Genomic DNA, 12,199 nt, shown 5'->3' with positions numbered 1-12,199 from the left:
GCTAGGGAATTTTTCCTGAAGCAAATAATTTACTTTAAGATACACGATCCAAAAACCTCTCTTGTTGCCGAAACCCGGGATCGAACCAGGGACCTTTAGATCTTCAGTCTAACGCTTTCCTAACTGAGGTATTTCGGTTCTCTTTCATGCATCAAGGGAAATTTTCCTGAAGCAAATACTTTACTTTAAGATACACGATCCAAAAAAGCTTTCATATTGCCGAAACCCGGCATCGAACCAGGGACCTTTGATCTTCAGTCTAACGCTCTCCCAACTGATCTATATCGGCTCTCTTTCATGCAACCAGGGAAACTTTTCAGAAGCAAATAATTTACTTTAAGATACACGATCCAAAAAGCGTTCATATTGCCGAAAACCGGGATCGAACCAGGGACCTTTAGATCTTCAGTCTAACACTCTCCCTACTGAGCTATTTCGGCTCTTTGTCACGCAACCAGGGAAACTTTGCTTAGGAAAACAGTTTACTTTAATGTATACGGCCCAAAAGCCTTTCTTGTTGCCGAAACCCGGGATCGAACCAGACACCTTTAGATCTTCAGCCTTACGCTCTCCCAACTGAGCTATTTCGGCTCTCGTTCATGCAAACAGGGAAAATTTACTGAAGCAAATAGTTAACATTAAGATACACGACCAAAAAAGCACTCGTGTTGCCGAAACCCGGGCTCGAACCAGGGATCTTTAGCACTTCAGTCTAACGCTCTCCCAACTGAGCTATTTCGGCTCTATTTCATGCAACCAGGGAAACTTTCCTGAAGGAAATAATTTACTTTAAGATACACGACCCAAGAAGCACTCGTCTTGCCGAAACCCGGGATCGAACCAGGGACCTTTAGATCTTCAGTCTAACGCTCTCCCAACTGAGCTATTTCGGCTCTTTTTCACGCAACCAGGGAAACTTTCCTTAGGAAAATAGTTTACATTAATGTACACGACCCATAATGCTTTCGTGTTGCCGAAACCCGGGATCGAACCAGGGTACTTTAGATCTTCAGTCTAACGCTCTCCCTACTGAGCTATTTCAGCTCTCTTTCATGTAACCAGGGAAACATTCCTTAGGAAAACAGTTTACTTTAATGCACACGACCCAAAAAGATTTCATATTGCCGAAACCCGTGATCGAACCAGGGACCTTTAGATCTTCGGCCTAACGCTCTCCCAACTTAGCTATTTCGACTCTCGTTCATGCAAACAGGGAAAATTTACTGAAGCAAATAATTTACTTAAAGATACACGACCCAAAAACCACTCGTGTTGCCGAAACCCGGGATCGAACCAGGGACCTTTAGATCTTCAGTCTAACGCTCTCCCAACTGAACTATTTCGGCTCTTGTTCATGCAAACAGGGAAACTTTACTGAAGCAAATAATTTACTTAAAGATACACGACCCAAAAAGCACTCGTGTTGCCGGAACCCGGGATCGAACCAGGGACCTTTAGATCTTCAGTCTAACGCTCTCCCAACTGAGCTATTTCGGCTCTCCCTAATGCAAACAGGGAATTTTTCCTGAAAAAAATAATTTACTTTAAGATACACGACCCAAAAAGCTCTCGTGTTGCCGAAACCCGGGATCGAACCAGGGACCTTTAGATCTTCAGTCTAACGCTTTCCCAACTGAGCTATTTCAGCTCTCTTTCATGTAACCAGGGAAACATTCCTTTGGAAAACAATTAGCTTTAATGCACACGCCCCAAACTGATTTCATATTGCCGAAACCCGGGATCGAACCAGAGACCTTTAGATCTTCAGTCTAACGCTCTCCTAACTGAGCTATTTCGGCTCTCCTTTATGCAACCAGGGAGATTTTCCTGAAGCAAATACTTTACTTTAAGATACACGATACAAAAACCTCTCTTGTTGCCGAAACACGGGATCGAACCAGGGACCTTTAGATCTTCAGTCTAACGCTCTCCTAACTGAGCTATTTCGGCTCTCATTCATGCAACAAGGGAAATTTTCTTGAAGCAAACAATTTACTTTAAGCTACACGACCCAAAGAGCTTTCATATTGCCGAAACTCGGGATCGAACCAGGGTTCTTTAGATCTTCAGTCTTACGCTCTCCCAACTGAGCTATTTCGGCTCATATTCAAGCAGCTAGGGAATTTTTCCTGAAGCAAATAATTTACTTTAAGATACACGATCCAAAAACCTCTCTTGTTGCCGAAACCCGGGATCGAACCAGGGACCTTTAGATCTTCAGTCTAACGCTTTCCTAACTGAGGTATTTCGGTTCTCTTTCATGCATCAAGGGAAATTTTCCTGAAGCAAATACTTTACTTTAAGATTCACGATCCAAAAAAGCTTTCAAATTGCCGAAACCCGGCACCGAACCAGGGACCTTTGATCTTCAGTCTAACGCTCTCCCAATTGATCTATATCGGCTCTCTTTCATGCAACCAGGGAAACTTTTCAGAAGCAAATAATTTACTTTAAGATACACGATCCAAAAAGCTTTCATATTGCCGAAACCCGGGATCGAACCAGGGACCTTTAGATCTTCAGTCTAACACTCTCCCTACTGAGCTATTTCGGCTCTTTTTCACGCAACCAGGGAAACTTTGCTTAGGAAAACAGTTTACTTTAATGTATACGGCCCAAAAGCCTTTCTTCTTGCCGAAACTCGGGATCGAACCAGACACCTTTAGATCTTCAGCCTTACGCTCTCCCAACTGAGCTATTTCGGCTCTCGTTCATGCAAACAGGGAAAATTTACTGAAGCAAATAGTTTACATTAAGATACACGACCAAAAAAGCACTCGTCTTGCCGAAACCCGGGATCGAACCAGGGACCTTTAGACCTTCAGTCTAACGCTCTCCCAACTGAGGTATTTCGGCTCCATTTCATGTTCCAGGGAAACTTTCCTGGAGGAAATAATTTACTTTAAGATACCCGATCCATAAAGATTTCATATTGCCGAAACCCGGGATCGAAAGAGGGACCTTTAGATCTTCAGTCTAACGCTCTCCTAACTGAGCTATTTCAGCTCTTTTTCACGCAATCAGGGAAACTTTGCTTAGGAAAACAGTTTACTTTAATGTATACGACCCAAAAAACGTTCCTGTTGCCGAAACCCGGGATCGAACCAGGGACCTTTGGATCTTCAGTCTAACTCTCTTCCAACTGAGCTATTTCGGCTCTTTTTCACTCAACCAGGGAAACTTTGCTTAGGAAAACAGTTTACTTTACTGTATACGACCCAAAAGCCTTTCTTCTTGCCGAAACCCGGGATCGAACAAGGGACCTTTAGATCTTCAGTCTACCGCTCTCCCAACTGAGCTATTTCGGCTCTCTTTCATGCAAACAGGGAAACTTTAGTGAAGCAAATAATTTACTTAAATTTACACGACACAAAAAGCACTCGTGTAGCCGAAAACCGGGATCGAACCAGGGACCTTCAGTTCTTCAGTCTAACGTTCTCCCAACTGAGCGTTTTCGGCTTTTTTCGTGCAACCAAGGAAACATTCCTTTGGAAATAATTTACTTTAAGATACACGATCCAAAAACATTTCATATTGCCGAAACCCGGGATCGAACCAGGGACCTTTAGATCTTCAGTCTATGGCTCTCCCAACTGAGCTATTTCGGCTCTTTTTCACGCAACGAGGGAAACTTTGCATAGGAAAACAGTTTACTTTAATGTATACGACCCAAAAGCCTTTCTTGTTGCCGAAACCCGGGATCGAACCAGGGACCTTTAGATCTTCAGTCTAACGCTCTCCCAACTGAGCTATTTCGGCTCTTTTTCATGCAACCAGGGAAACTTTCCTTTGGAAATAATTTACTTTAAGATACAGGATCCAAAAAGATTTCATATTGCCGAAACCCGGGATCGAACCAGGGACCTTTAGATCTTCAGTCTAACGCTCTCCCAACTGAGCTATTTCGGCTCTTTTTCACGCAACCAGGGAAACATTCCATAGGAAAACAGTTTACTTTAATGTTTACGACCCAAAAGCCTTTCTTGTTGGAAAAACCCGGGATCGAACCAGGGACCTTTAGATCTTCAGTCTAACGCTCTCCCAACTGAGCTATTTCGGCTCTTTTTCACGCAACCAGGGAAACATTCCATAGGAAAACAGTTTACTTTAATGTTTACGACCCAAAAGCCTTTCTTGTTGGAAAAACCCGGGATCGAACCAGGGACCTTTAGATCTTCAGTCTAACGCTCTCCCAACTGAGCTTTTTCGGCTCTCTTTCATGCAAACAGGGAAAATTTACTGAAGCAAATAATTTACTTAAAGATACACGACCCAAAAAGCACTCGTGTTTCTGAAACCCGGCATCGAACCACGGACCTTTAGATCTTCAGTCTAACGCTCTCCCAACTGAGCTATTTCGGCTCTCTTTCATGCAAACAAGGAAACTTTATTGAAGCAAATAATTTACTTAAAGATACACGACCCAAAAAGCACTCGTGTTGCCGAAACCCGGGATCGAACCAGGGACCTTTAGATCTTCAGTCTCACGCTCTCCCAACCGAGCTATTTCGGCTTTTTTCCATGCAAACAGGGAAACTTTCCTTTGGAAATAATTTACTTTAAGATACACGATCCAAAAAGATTTCATGTTGCCGAAATCCGGGATCGAACCAGGGACCTTTAGATCTTCAGTCTAACGCTCTCCCAACTGAGCTATTTCGGCTCTTTTTTCTAGCAACCAGGGAAACTTTGCTTAGGAAAACAGTTTACTTTAATGTACACGACCCAAAAGCCTTTCTTGTTGCCGAAACACGGGATCGAACCAGGGACCTATAGATCTTCAGTCTAACGCTCTCCCAACTGAGCTATTTCGGCTCTTTTTCATGCAACCAGGGAAACTCTCCTTTGGAAATAATTTACTTTAAGATACACGATCCAAAAAGATTTCATATTGCCGAAACCCGGGATCGAATCAGGGACCTTTAGATCTTCAGTCTAACTCTCTCCCAACTGAGCTATTTCGGCTCTCTTACATGCAAACAGGGAAAATTTACTGAAGCAAATAATTTACTTAAAGGTACACGACCTAAAAAGCACTCGTGTTTCTGAAACCCGGCATCGAACCAGGGACCTTTAGATCTTCGGTCTTACGCTCTCCCAACTGAGCTATTTCGGCTCTCTTTCACGCAAACAGGAAAACTTCACTGAAGCAAATAATTTACTTTAAGATACACGATCCAAAAAGATTTCATATTGCCGAAACCCGGGACCTTCAGATCTTCACTCTAACGCTCTCCCAACTGAGCTATTTCGGCTTTTTTCGTGCAACCAAGGAAACATTCCTTTCGAAATAATTTACTTTAAGATACACGATCCAAAAACATTTCATATTGCCGAAACCCGGGATCGAACCAGGGACCTTTCGATCTTCAGTCTAACGCTCTCCCAACTGAGCTATTTCGGCTCTTTTTCACGCAACGAGGGAAACTTTGCATGGGAAAACAGTTTACTTTAATGTATACGACCCAAAAGCCTTTCTTGTTGCCGAAACCCGGGATCGAACCAGGGACCTTTAGATCTTCAGTCTAACGCTCTCCCAACTGAGCTATTTCGGCTCTTTTTCATGCAACCAGGGAAACTTTCCTTTGGAAATAATTTACTTTAAGATACAGGATCCAAAAAGATTTCATATTGCCGAAACCCGGGATCGAACCAGGGACCTTTAGATCTTCAGTCTAACGCTCTCCCAACTGAGCTATTTCGGCTCTTGTTCACGCAACCAGGGAAACATTCCATAGGAAAACAGTTTACTTTAATGTATACGACCCAAAAGCCTTTCTTGTTGGAAAAACCCGGGATCGAACCAGGGACCTTTAGATCTTCAGTCTACCGCTCTCCCAACTGAGCTATTTCGGCTCTCTTTCATGCAAACAGGGAAACTTTAGTGAAGCAAATAATTTACTTAAATTTACACGACACAAAAAGCACTCGTGTAGCCGAAAACCGGGATCGAACCAGGGACCTTCAGTTCTTCAGTCTAACGTTCTCCCAACTGAGCGTTTTCGGCTTTTTTCGTGCAACCAAGGAAACATTCCTTTGGAAATAATTTACTTTAAGATACACGATCCAAAAACATTTCATATTGCCGAAACCCGGGATCGAACCATAGACCTTTAGATCTTCAGTCTAACGCTCTCCCAACTGAGCTATTTCGGCTCTTTTTCACGCAACCAGGGAAACATTCCATAGGAAAACAGTTTACTTTAATGTTTACGACCCAAAAGCCTTTCTTGTTGGAAAAACCCGGGATCGAACCAGGGACCTTTAGATCTTCAGTCTAACGCTCTCCCAACTGAGCTTTTTCGGCTCTCTTTCATGCAAACAGGGAAAATTTACTGAAGCAAATAATTTACTTAAAGATACACGACCCAAAAAGCACTCGTGTTTCTGAAACCCGGCATCGAACCAGGGACCTTTAGATCTTCGGTCTTACGCTCTCCCAACTGAGCTATTTCGGCTCTTTTCCATGCAACCAGGAAAACTTTCCTTTGGAAAACACCTTACTTTAATGTACACGACCCAAAAGCCTTTCTTGTTACCGAAACCCGGGATCGAACCACGGACCTTTAGATCTTCAGTCTAACGCTCTCCCAACTGAGCTATTTCGGCTCTCTTTCATGCAAACAAGGAAACTTTATTGAAGCAAATAATTTACTTAAAGATACACGACCTAAAAAGCACTCGTGTTGCCGAAACCCGGGATCGAACCAGGGACCTTTAGATCTTCAGTCTCACGCTCTCCCAACCGAGCTATTTCGGCTTTTTTCCATGCAAACAGGGAAACTTTCCTTTGGAAATAATTTACTTTAAGATACACGATCCAAAAAGATTTCATATTGCCGAAATCCGGGATCGAACCAGGGACCTTTAGATCTTCAGTCTAACGCTCTCCCAACTGAGCTATTTCGGCTCTTTTTTCTAGCAACCAGGGAAACTTTCCTTTGGAAATAATTTACTTTAAGATACAGGATCCAAAAAGATTTCATATTGCCGAAACCCGGGATCGAACCAGGGACCTTTAGATCTTCAGTCTAACGCTCTCCCAACTGAGCTATCTCGGCTCTCTTTCATGCAAACAGGGAAACTTTATTGAAGCAAATAATTTACTTTAAGATACACGATCCAAAAAGATTTCATATTGCCGAAACCCGGGACCTTTAGATCTTCACTCTAATGCTCTCCCAACTGAGCTATTTCGGCTCTTTGTCACGCAACGAGGGAAACTTTGCATAGGAAAACAGTTTACTTTATTGTATACGACCCAAAAGCCTTTCTTGTTGCCGAAACCCGGGATCGAAATAGGGACCTTTAGATCTTCAGTCTAACGCTCTCCCAACTGAGCTATTTCGGCTCTTTTTCATGCAACCAGGGAAACTTTCCTTTGGAAATAATTTACTTTAAGATACAGGATCCAAAAAGATTTCATATTGCCGAAACCCGGGATCGAACCAGGGACCTTTAGATCTTCAGTCTAACGCTCTCCCAACTGAGCTATTTCGGCTCTTGTTCACGCAACCAGGGAAACATTCCATAGGAAAACAGTTTACTTTAATTTATACGACCCAAAAGCCTTTCTTGTTGGAAAAACCCGGGATCGAACCAGGGACCTTTAGATCTTCAGTCTAACTCTCTCCCAACTGAGCTATTTCGGCTCTCTTTCATGCAAAAAGGGAAAATTTACTGAAGCAAATAATTTACTTAAAGATACACGACCCAAAAAGCACTCGTGTTAATGAAACCCGGCATCGAACCAGGGACCTTTAGATCTTCGGTCTTACGCTCTCCCAACTGAGCTATTTCGGCTCTCTTTCATGCAAACAGGGAAACTTTACTGAAGCAAATAATTTACTTTAAGATACACGACCCAAAAAGACTTCATATTACCGAAACCCGGGACCTTTAGATCTTCACTCTAATGCTCTCCCAACTGAGCTATTTCGGCTCTTTGTCACGCAACGAGGGAAACTTTGCATAGGAAAACAGTTTACTTTAATGTATACGACCCAAAAGCCTTTCTTGTTGCCGAAACCCGGGATCGAACCAGGGACCTTTAGATCTTCAGTCTAACGCTCTCCCAACTGAGCTATTTCGGCTCTTTTTCAAGCAACCAGGGAAACTTTCCTTTGGAAATAATTTACTTTAAGATACAGGATCCAAAAAGATTTCATATTGCCGAAACCCGGGATCGAACCAGGGACCTTTAGATCTTCAGTCTAACGCTCTCCTAACTGAGCTATTTCGGCTCTTGTTCACGCAACCAGGGAAACATTCCATAGGAAAACAGTTTACTTTAATGTATACGACCCAAAAGCCTTTCTTGTTGGAAAAACCCGGGATCGAACCAGGGACCTTTAGATCTTCAGACTAACTCTCTCCCAACTGAGCTTTTTCGGCTCTCTTTCATGCAAAAAGGGAAAATTTACTGAAGCAAATAATTTACTTAAAGATACACGACCCAAAAAGCACTCGTGTTGCTGAAACCCGGCATCGAACCAGGGACCTTTAGATCTTCGGTCTTACGCTCTCGCAACTGAGCTATTTCGGCTCTCTTTCATGCAAACAGGGAAACTTTACTGAAGCAAATAATTTACTTTAAGATACACGATCCAAAAAGATTTCATATTGCCGAAACCCGGGACCTTTAGATCTTCACTCTAATGCTCTCCCAACTGAGCTATTTCGGCTCTTTGTCACGCAACGAGGGAAACTTTGCATAGGAAAACAGTTTACTTTATTGTATACGACCCAAAAGCCTTTCTTGTTGCCGAAACCCGGGATCGAACCAGGGACCTTTAGATCTTCAGTCTAACGCTCTCCCAACTGAGCTATTTCGGCTCTTTTTCATGCAACCAGGGAAACTTTCCTTTGGAAATAATTTACTTTAAGATACAGGATCCAAAAAGATTTCATATTGCCGAAACCCGGGATCGAACCAGGGACCTTTAGATCTTCAGTCTAACGCTCTCCCAACTGAGCTATTTCGGCTCTTGTTCACGCAACCAGGGAAACATTCCATAGGAAAACAGTTTACTTTAATGTATACGACCCAAAAGCCTTTCTTGTTGGAAAAACCCGGGATCGAACCAGGGACCTTTAGATCTTCAGTCTAACTCTCTCCCAACTGAGCTTTTTCGGCTCTCTTTCATGCAAAAAGGGAAAATTTACTGAAGCAAATAATTTACTTAAAGATACACGACCCAAAAAGCACTCGTGTTGCTGAAACCCGGCATCGAACCAGGGACCTTTAGATATTCGGTCTTACGCTCTCCCAACTGAGCTATTTCGGCTCTCTTTCATGCAAACAGGGAAACGTTACTGAAGCAAATAATTTACTTTAAGATACACGATCCAAAAAGATTTCATATTGCCGAAACCCGGGACCTTTAGATCTTCACTCTAATGCTCTCCCAACTGAGCTATTTCGGCTCTTTGTCACGCAACGGGGGAAACTTTGCATAGGAAAACAGTTTACTTTAATGTATACGACCCAAAAGCCTTTCTTGTTGCCGAAACCCGGGATCGAACCAGGGACCTTTAGATCTTCAGTCTAACGCTCTCCCAACTGAGCTATTTCGGCTCTTTTTCATGCAACCAGGGAAACTTTCCTTTGGAAATAATTTACTTTAAGATACAGGATCCAAAAAGATTTCATATTGCCGAAACCCGGGATCGAACCAGGGACCTTTAGATCTTCAGTCTAACGCTCTCCCAACTGAGCTATTTCGGCTCTTGTTCACGCAACCAGGGAAACATTCCATAGGAAAACAGTTTACTTTAATGTATACGACCCAAAAGCCTTTCTTGTTGGAAAAACCCGGGATCGAACCAGGGACCTTTAGATCTTCAGTCTAACTCTCTCCCAACTGAGCTTTTTCGGCTCTCTTTCATGCAAAAAGGGAAAATTTACTGAAGCAAATAATTTACTTAAAGATACACGACCCAAAAAGCACTCGTGTTGCTGAAACCCGGCATCGAACCAGGGACCTTTAGATCTTCGGTCTTACGCTCTCGCAACTGAGCTATTTCGGCTCTCTTTTATGCAAACAGGGAAACTTTACTGAAGAGAATAATTTACTTTAAGATACACGATCCAAAAAGATTTCATATTGCCGAAACCCGGGACCTTTAGATCTTCACTCTAATGCTCTCCCAACTGAGCTATTTCGGCTCTTTGTCACGCAACGAGGGAAACTTTGCATAGGAAAACAGTTTACTTTATTGTATACGACCCAAAAGCCTTTCTTGTTGCCGAAACCCGGGATCGAACCAGGGACCTTTAGATCTTCAGTCTAACGCTCTCCCAACTGAGCTATTTCGGCTCTTTTTCATGCAACCAGGGAAACTTTCCTTTGGAAATAATTTACTTTAAGATACAGGATCCAAAAAGATTTCATATTGCCGAAACCCGGGATCGAACCAGGGACCTTTAGATCTTCAGTCTAACGCTCTCCCAACTGAGCTATTTCGGCTCTTGTTCACGCAACCAGGGAAACATTCCATAGGAAAACAGTTTACTTTAATGTATACGACCCAAAAGCCTTTCTTGTTGGAAAAACCCGGGATCGAACCAGGGACCTTTAGATCTTCAGTCTAACTCTCTCCCAACTGAGCTATTTCGGCTCTCTTTCATGCAAAAAGGGAAAATTTACTGAAGCAAATAATTTACTTAAAGATACACGACCCAAAAAGCACTCGTGTTAATGAAACCCGGCATCGAACCAGGGACCTTTAGATCTTCGGTCTTACGCTCTCCCAACTGAGCTATTTCGGCTCTCTTTCATGCAAACAGGGAAACGTTACTGAAGCAAATAATTTACTTTAAGATACACGATCCAAAAAGATTTCATATTGCCGAAACCCGGGACCTTCAGATCTTCACTCTAATGCTCTCCCAACTGAGCTATTTGGGCTTTTTTCGTGCAACCAAGGAAACATTCCTTTGGAAATAATTTACTTTAAGATACATGATCCAAAAACATTTCATATTGCCGAAACCCGGGATCGATACAGGGACCTTTCGATCTTCAGTCTAACGCTCTTCCAACTGAGCTATTTCGGCTCTTTGTCACGCAACGAGGGAAACTTTGCATAGGAAAACAGTTTACTTTAATGTATACGACCCAAAAGCCTTTCTTGTTGCCGAAACCCGGGATCGAACCAAGGACCTTTAGATCTTCAGTCTAACGCTCTCCCAACTGAGCTATTTCGGCTCTTTTTCATGCAACCAGGGAAACTTTCCTTTTTAAATAATTTACTTTAAGATACAGGATCCAAAAAGATTTCATATTGCCGAAACCCGGGATCGAACCAGGGACCTTTAGATCTTCAGTCTAACGCTCTCCCAACTGAGCTATTTCGGCTCTTGTTCACGCAACCAGGGAAACATTCCATAGGAAAACAGTTTACTTTAATGTATACGACCCAAAAGCCTTTCTTGTTGGAAAAACCCGGGATCGAACCAGGGACCTTTAGATCTTCAGTCTAACTCTCTCCCAACTGAGCTATTTCGGCTCTCTTTCATGCAAAAAGGGAAAATTTACTGAAGCAAATAATTTACTTAAAGATACACGACCCAAAAAGCACTCGTGTTGCTGAAACCCGGCATCGAACCAGGGACCTTTAGATCTTCGGTCTTACGCTCTCCCAACTGAGCTATTTCGGCTCTCTTTCATGCAAACAGGGAAACTTAACTGAAGCAAATAATTTACTTTAAGATACACGATCCAAAAAGATTTCATAGTGCCGAAACCCGGGACCTTTAGATCTTCACTCTAATGCTCTCCCAACTGAGCTATTTCGGCTCTTTTTCATGCAACCAGGGAAACTTTCCTTTGGACAACACCTTACTTTAATGTACACGACCCAAAAGCCTTTCTTGTTACCGAAACCCGGGATCGAACCAGGGACCTTTAGATCTTCAGTCTAGCGCTCTCCCAACTGAGCTATTTCGGCTCTCTTTCATGCAAACAAGGAAACTTTACTGAAGCAAATAATTTACTTAAAGATACATGACCCAAAAAGCACTCGTGTTGCCGAAACCCGGGATCGAACCAGGGATCTTTAGATCTTCAGTCTAACGCTCTCCTAACTGAGCTATTTCGGCTCTCTTTCGTGCAAACAGGGAAACTTTACTGAAGCAAATAATTTTCTTTAAGATACACGACCCAAAAAAGCACTCGTGTTGCCGAAACCCGGGATC

The 12,199-nt window shown here is 42.7% G+C and overlaps 22 non-coding genes across 22 annotated transcripts; all 22 read right to left on the bottom strand.

Annotated features, from left to right (window-relative positions):
• Positions 1–820: 820 nt before the first annotated feature.
• TRNAF-GAA (transfer RNA phenylalanine (anticodon GAA)) lies at positions 821–893 on the bottom strand. The gene has a single exon. It is a non-coding gene; the product is annotated as a tRNA-Phe (tRNA).
• Positions 894–1,273: 380 nt separating this feature from the next.
• Positions 1,274–1,346, bottom strand: TRNAF-GAA (transfer RNA phenylalanine (anticodon GAA)). Its single transcript has one exon. It is a non-coding gene; the product is annotated as a tRNA-Phe (tRNA).
• A 78-nt stretch (positions 1,347–1,424) lies between these two features.
• On the bottom strand, positions 1,425–1,497 carry TRNAF-GAA (transfer RNA phenylalanine (anticodon GAA)). Its single transcript has one exon. It is a non-coding gene; the product is annotated as a tRNA-Phe (tRNA).
• A 984-nt stretch (positions 1,498–2,481) lies between these two features.
• On the bottom strand, positions 2,482–2,554 carry TRNAF-GAA (transfer RNA phenylalanine (anticodon GAA)). The gene has a single exon. It is a non-coding gene; the product is annotated as a tRNA-Phe (tRNA).
• A 1,132-nt stretch (positions 2,555–3,686) lies between these two features.
• TRNAF-GAA (transfer RNA phenylalanine (anticodon GAA)) lies at positions 3,687–3,759 on the bottom strand. Its single transcript has one exon. It is a non-coding gene; the product is annotated as a tRNA-Phe (tRNA).
• Positions 3,760–3,836: 77 nt separating this feature from the next.
• TRNAF-GAA (transfer RNA phenylalanine (anticodon GAA)) lies at positions 3,837–3,909 on the bottom strand. Its single transcript has one exon. It is a non-coding gene; the product is annotated as a tRNA-Phe (tRNA).
• Positions 3,910–4,590: 681 nt separating this feature from the next.
• Positions 4,591–4,663, bottom strand: TRNAF-GAA (transfer RNA phenylalanine (anticodon GAA)). Its single transcript has one exon. It is a non-coding gene; the product is annotated as a tRNA-Phe (tRNA).
• An 819-nt stretch (positions 4,664–5,482) lies between these two features.
• TRNAF-GAA (transfer RNA phenylalanine (anticodon GAA)) lies at positions 5,483–5,555 on the bottom strand. Its single transcript has one exon. It is a non-coding gene; the product is annotated as a tRNA-Phe (tRNA).
• Positions 5,556–5,632: 77 nt separating this feature from the next.
• On the bottom strand, positions 5,633–5,705 carry TRNAF-GAA (transfer RNA phenylalanine (anticodon GAA)). The gene has a single exon. It is a non-coding gene; the product is annotated as a tRNA-Phe (tRNA).
• Positions 5,706–6,837: 1,132 nt separating this feature from the next.
• On the bottom strand, positions 6,838–6,910 carry TRNAF-GAA (transfer RNA phenylalanine (anticodon GAA)). Its single transcript has one exon. It is a non-coding gene; the product is annotated as a tRNA-Phe (tRNA).
• A 78-nt stretch (positions 6,911–6,988) lies between these two features.
• TRNAF-GAA (transfer RNA phenylalanine (anticodon GAA)) lies at positions 6,989–7,061 on the bottom strand. Its single transcript has one exon. It is a non-coding gene; the product is annotated as a tRNA-Phe (tRNA).
• A 367-nt stretch (positions 7,062–7,428) lies between these two features.
• TRNAF-GAA (transfer RNA phenylalanine (anticodon GAA)) lies at positions 7,429–7,501 on the bottom strand. Its single transcript has one exon. It is a non-coding gene; the product is annotated as a tRNA-Phe (tRNA).
• A 519-nt stretch (positions 7,502–8,020) lies between these two features.
• TRNAF-GAA (transfer RNA phenylalanine (anticodon GAA)) lies at positions 8,021–8,093 on the bottom strand. The gene has a single exon. It is a non-coding gene; the product is annotated as a tRNA-Phe (tRNA).
• A 77-nt stretch (positions 8,094–8,170) lies between these two features.
• Positions 8,171–8,243, bottom strand: TRNAF-GAA (transfer RNA phenylalanine (anticodon GAA)). Its single transcript has one exon. It is a non-coding gene; the product is annotated as a tRNA-Phe (tRNA).
• A 519-nt stretch (positions 8,244–8,762) lies between these two features.
• Positions 8,763–8,835, bottom strand: TRNAF-GAA (transfer RNA phenylalanine (anticodon GAA)). Its single transcript has one exon. It is a non-coding gene; the product is annotated as a tRNA-Phe (tRNA).
• A 77-nt stretch (positions 8,836–8,912) lies between these two features.
• TRNAF-GAA (transfer RNA phenylalanine (anticodon GAA)) lies at positions 8,913–8,985 on the bottom strand. The gene has a single exon. It is a non-coding gene; the product is annotated as a tRNA-Phe (tRNA).
• A 519-nt stretch (positions 8,986–9,504) lies between these two features.
• TRNAF-GAA (transfer RNA phenylalanine (anticodon GAA)) lies at positions 9,505–9,577 on the bottom strand. The gene has a single exon. It is a non-coding gene; the product is annotated as a tRNA-Phe (tRNA).
• A 77-nt stretch (positions 9,578–9,654) lies between these two features.
• TRNAF-GAA (transfer RNA phenylalanine (anticodon GAA)) lies at positions 9,655–9,727 on the bottom strand. The gene has a single exon. It is a non-coding gene; the product is annotated as a tRNA-Phe (tRNA).
• A 519-nt stretch (positions 9,728–10,246) lies between these two features.
• TRNAF-GAA (transfer RNA phenylalanine (anticodon GAA)) lies at positions 10,247–10,319 on the bottom strand. The gene has a single exon. It is a non-coding gene; the product is annotated as a tRNA-Phe (tRNA).
• Positions 10,320–10,396: 77 nt separating this feature from the next.
• Positions 10,397–10,469, bottom strand: TRNAF-GAA (transfer RNA phenylalanine (anticodon GAA)). The gene has a single exon. It is a non-coding gene; the product is annotated as a tRNA-Phe (tRNA).
• A 668-nt stretch (positions 10,470–11,137) lies between these two features.
• On the bottom strand, positions 11,138–11,210 carry TRNAF-GAA (transfer RNA phenylalanine (anticodon GAA)). Its single transcript has one exon. It is a non-coding gene; the product is annotated as a tRNA-Phe (tRNA).
• Positions 11,211–11,287: 77 nt separating this feature from the next.
• TRNAF-GAA (transfer RNA phenylalanine (anticodon GAA)) lies at positions 11,288–11,360 on the bottom strand. Its single transcript has one exon. It is a non-coding gene; the product is annotated as a tRNA-Phe (tRNA).
• Between the last annotated feature and the right edge of the window lie 839 nt (positions 11,361–12,199).

This window comes from Phalangium opilio, unplaced genomic scaffold (assembly GCF_054372755.1).
Source record: "Phalangium opilio isolate 3A_F unplaced genomic scaffold, DU_Popi_V2 ptg000038l_1, whole genome shotgun sequence".
Classification (NCBI taxonomy): domain Eukaryota; kingdom Metazoa; phylum Arthropoda; class Arachnida; order Opiliones; family Phalangiidae; genus Phalangium; species Phalangium opilio.
Note: the sequence above shows the minus strand (reverse complement) of the source record. Positions and strands in the feature narration are given on the sequence as shown.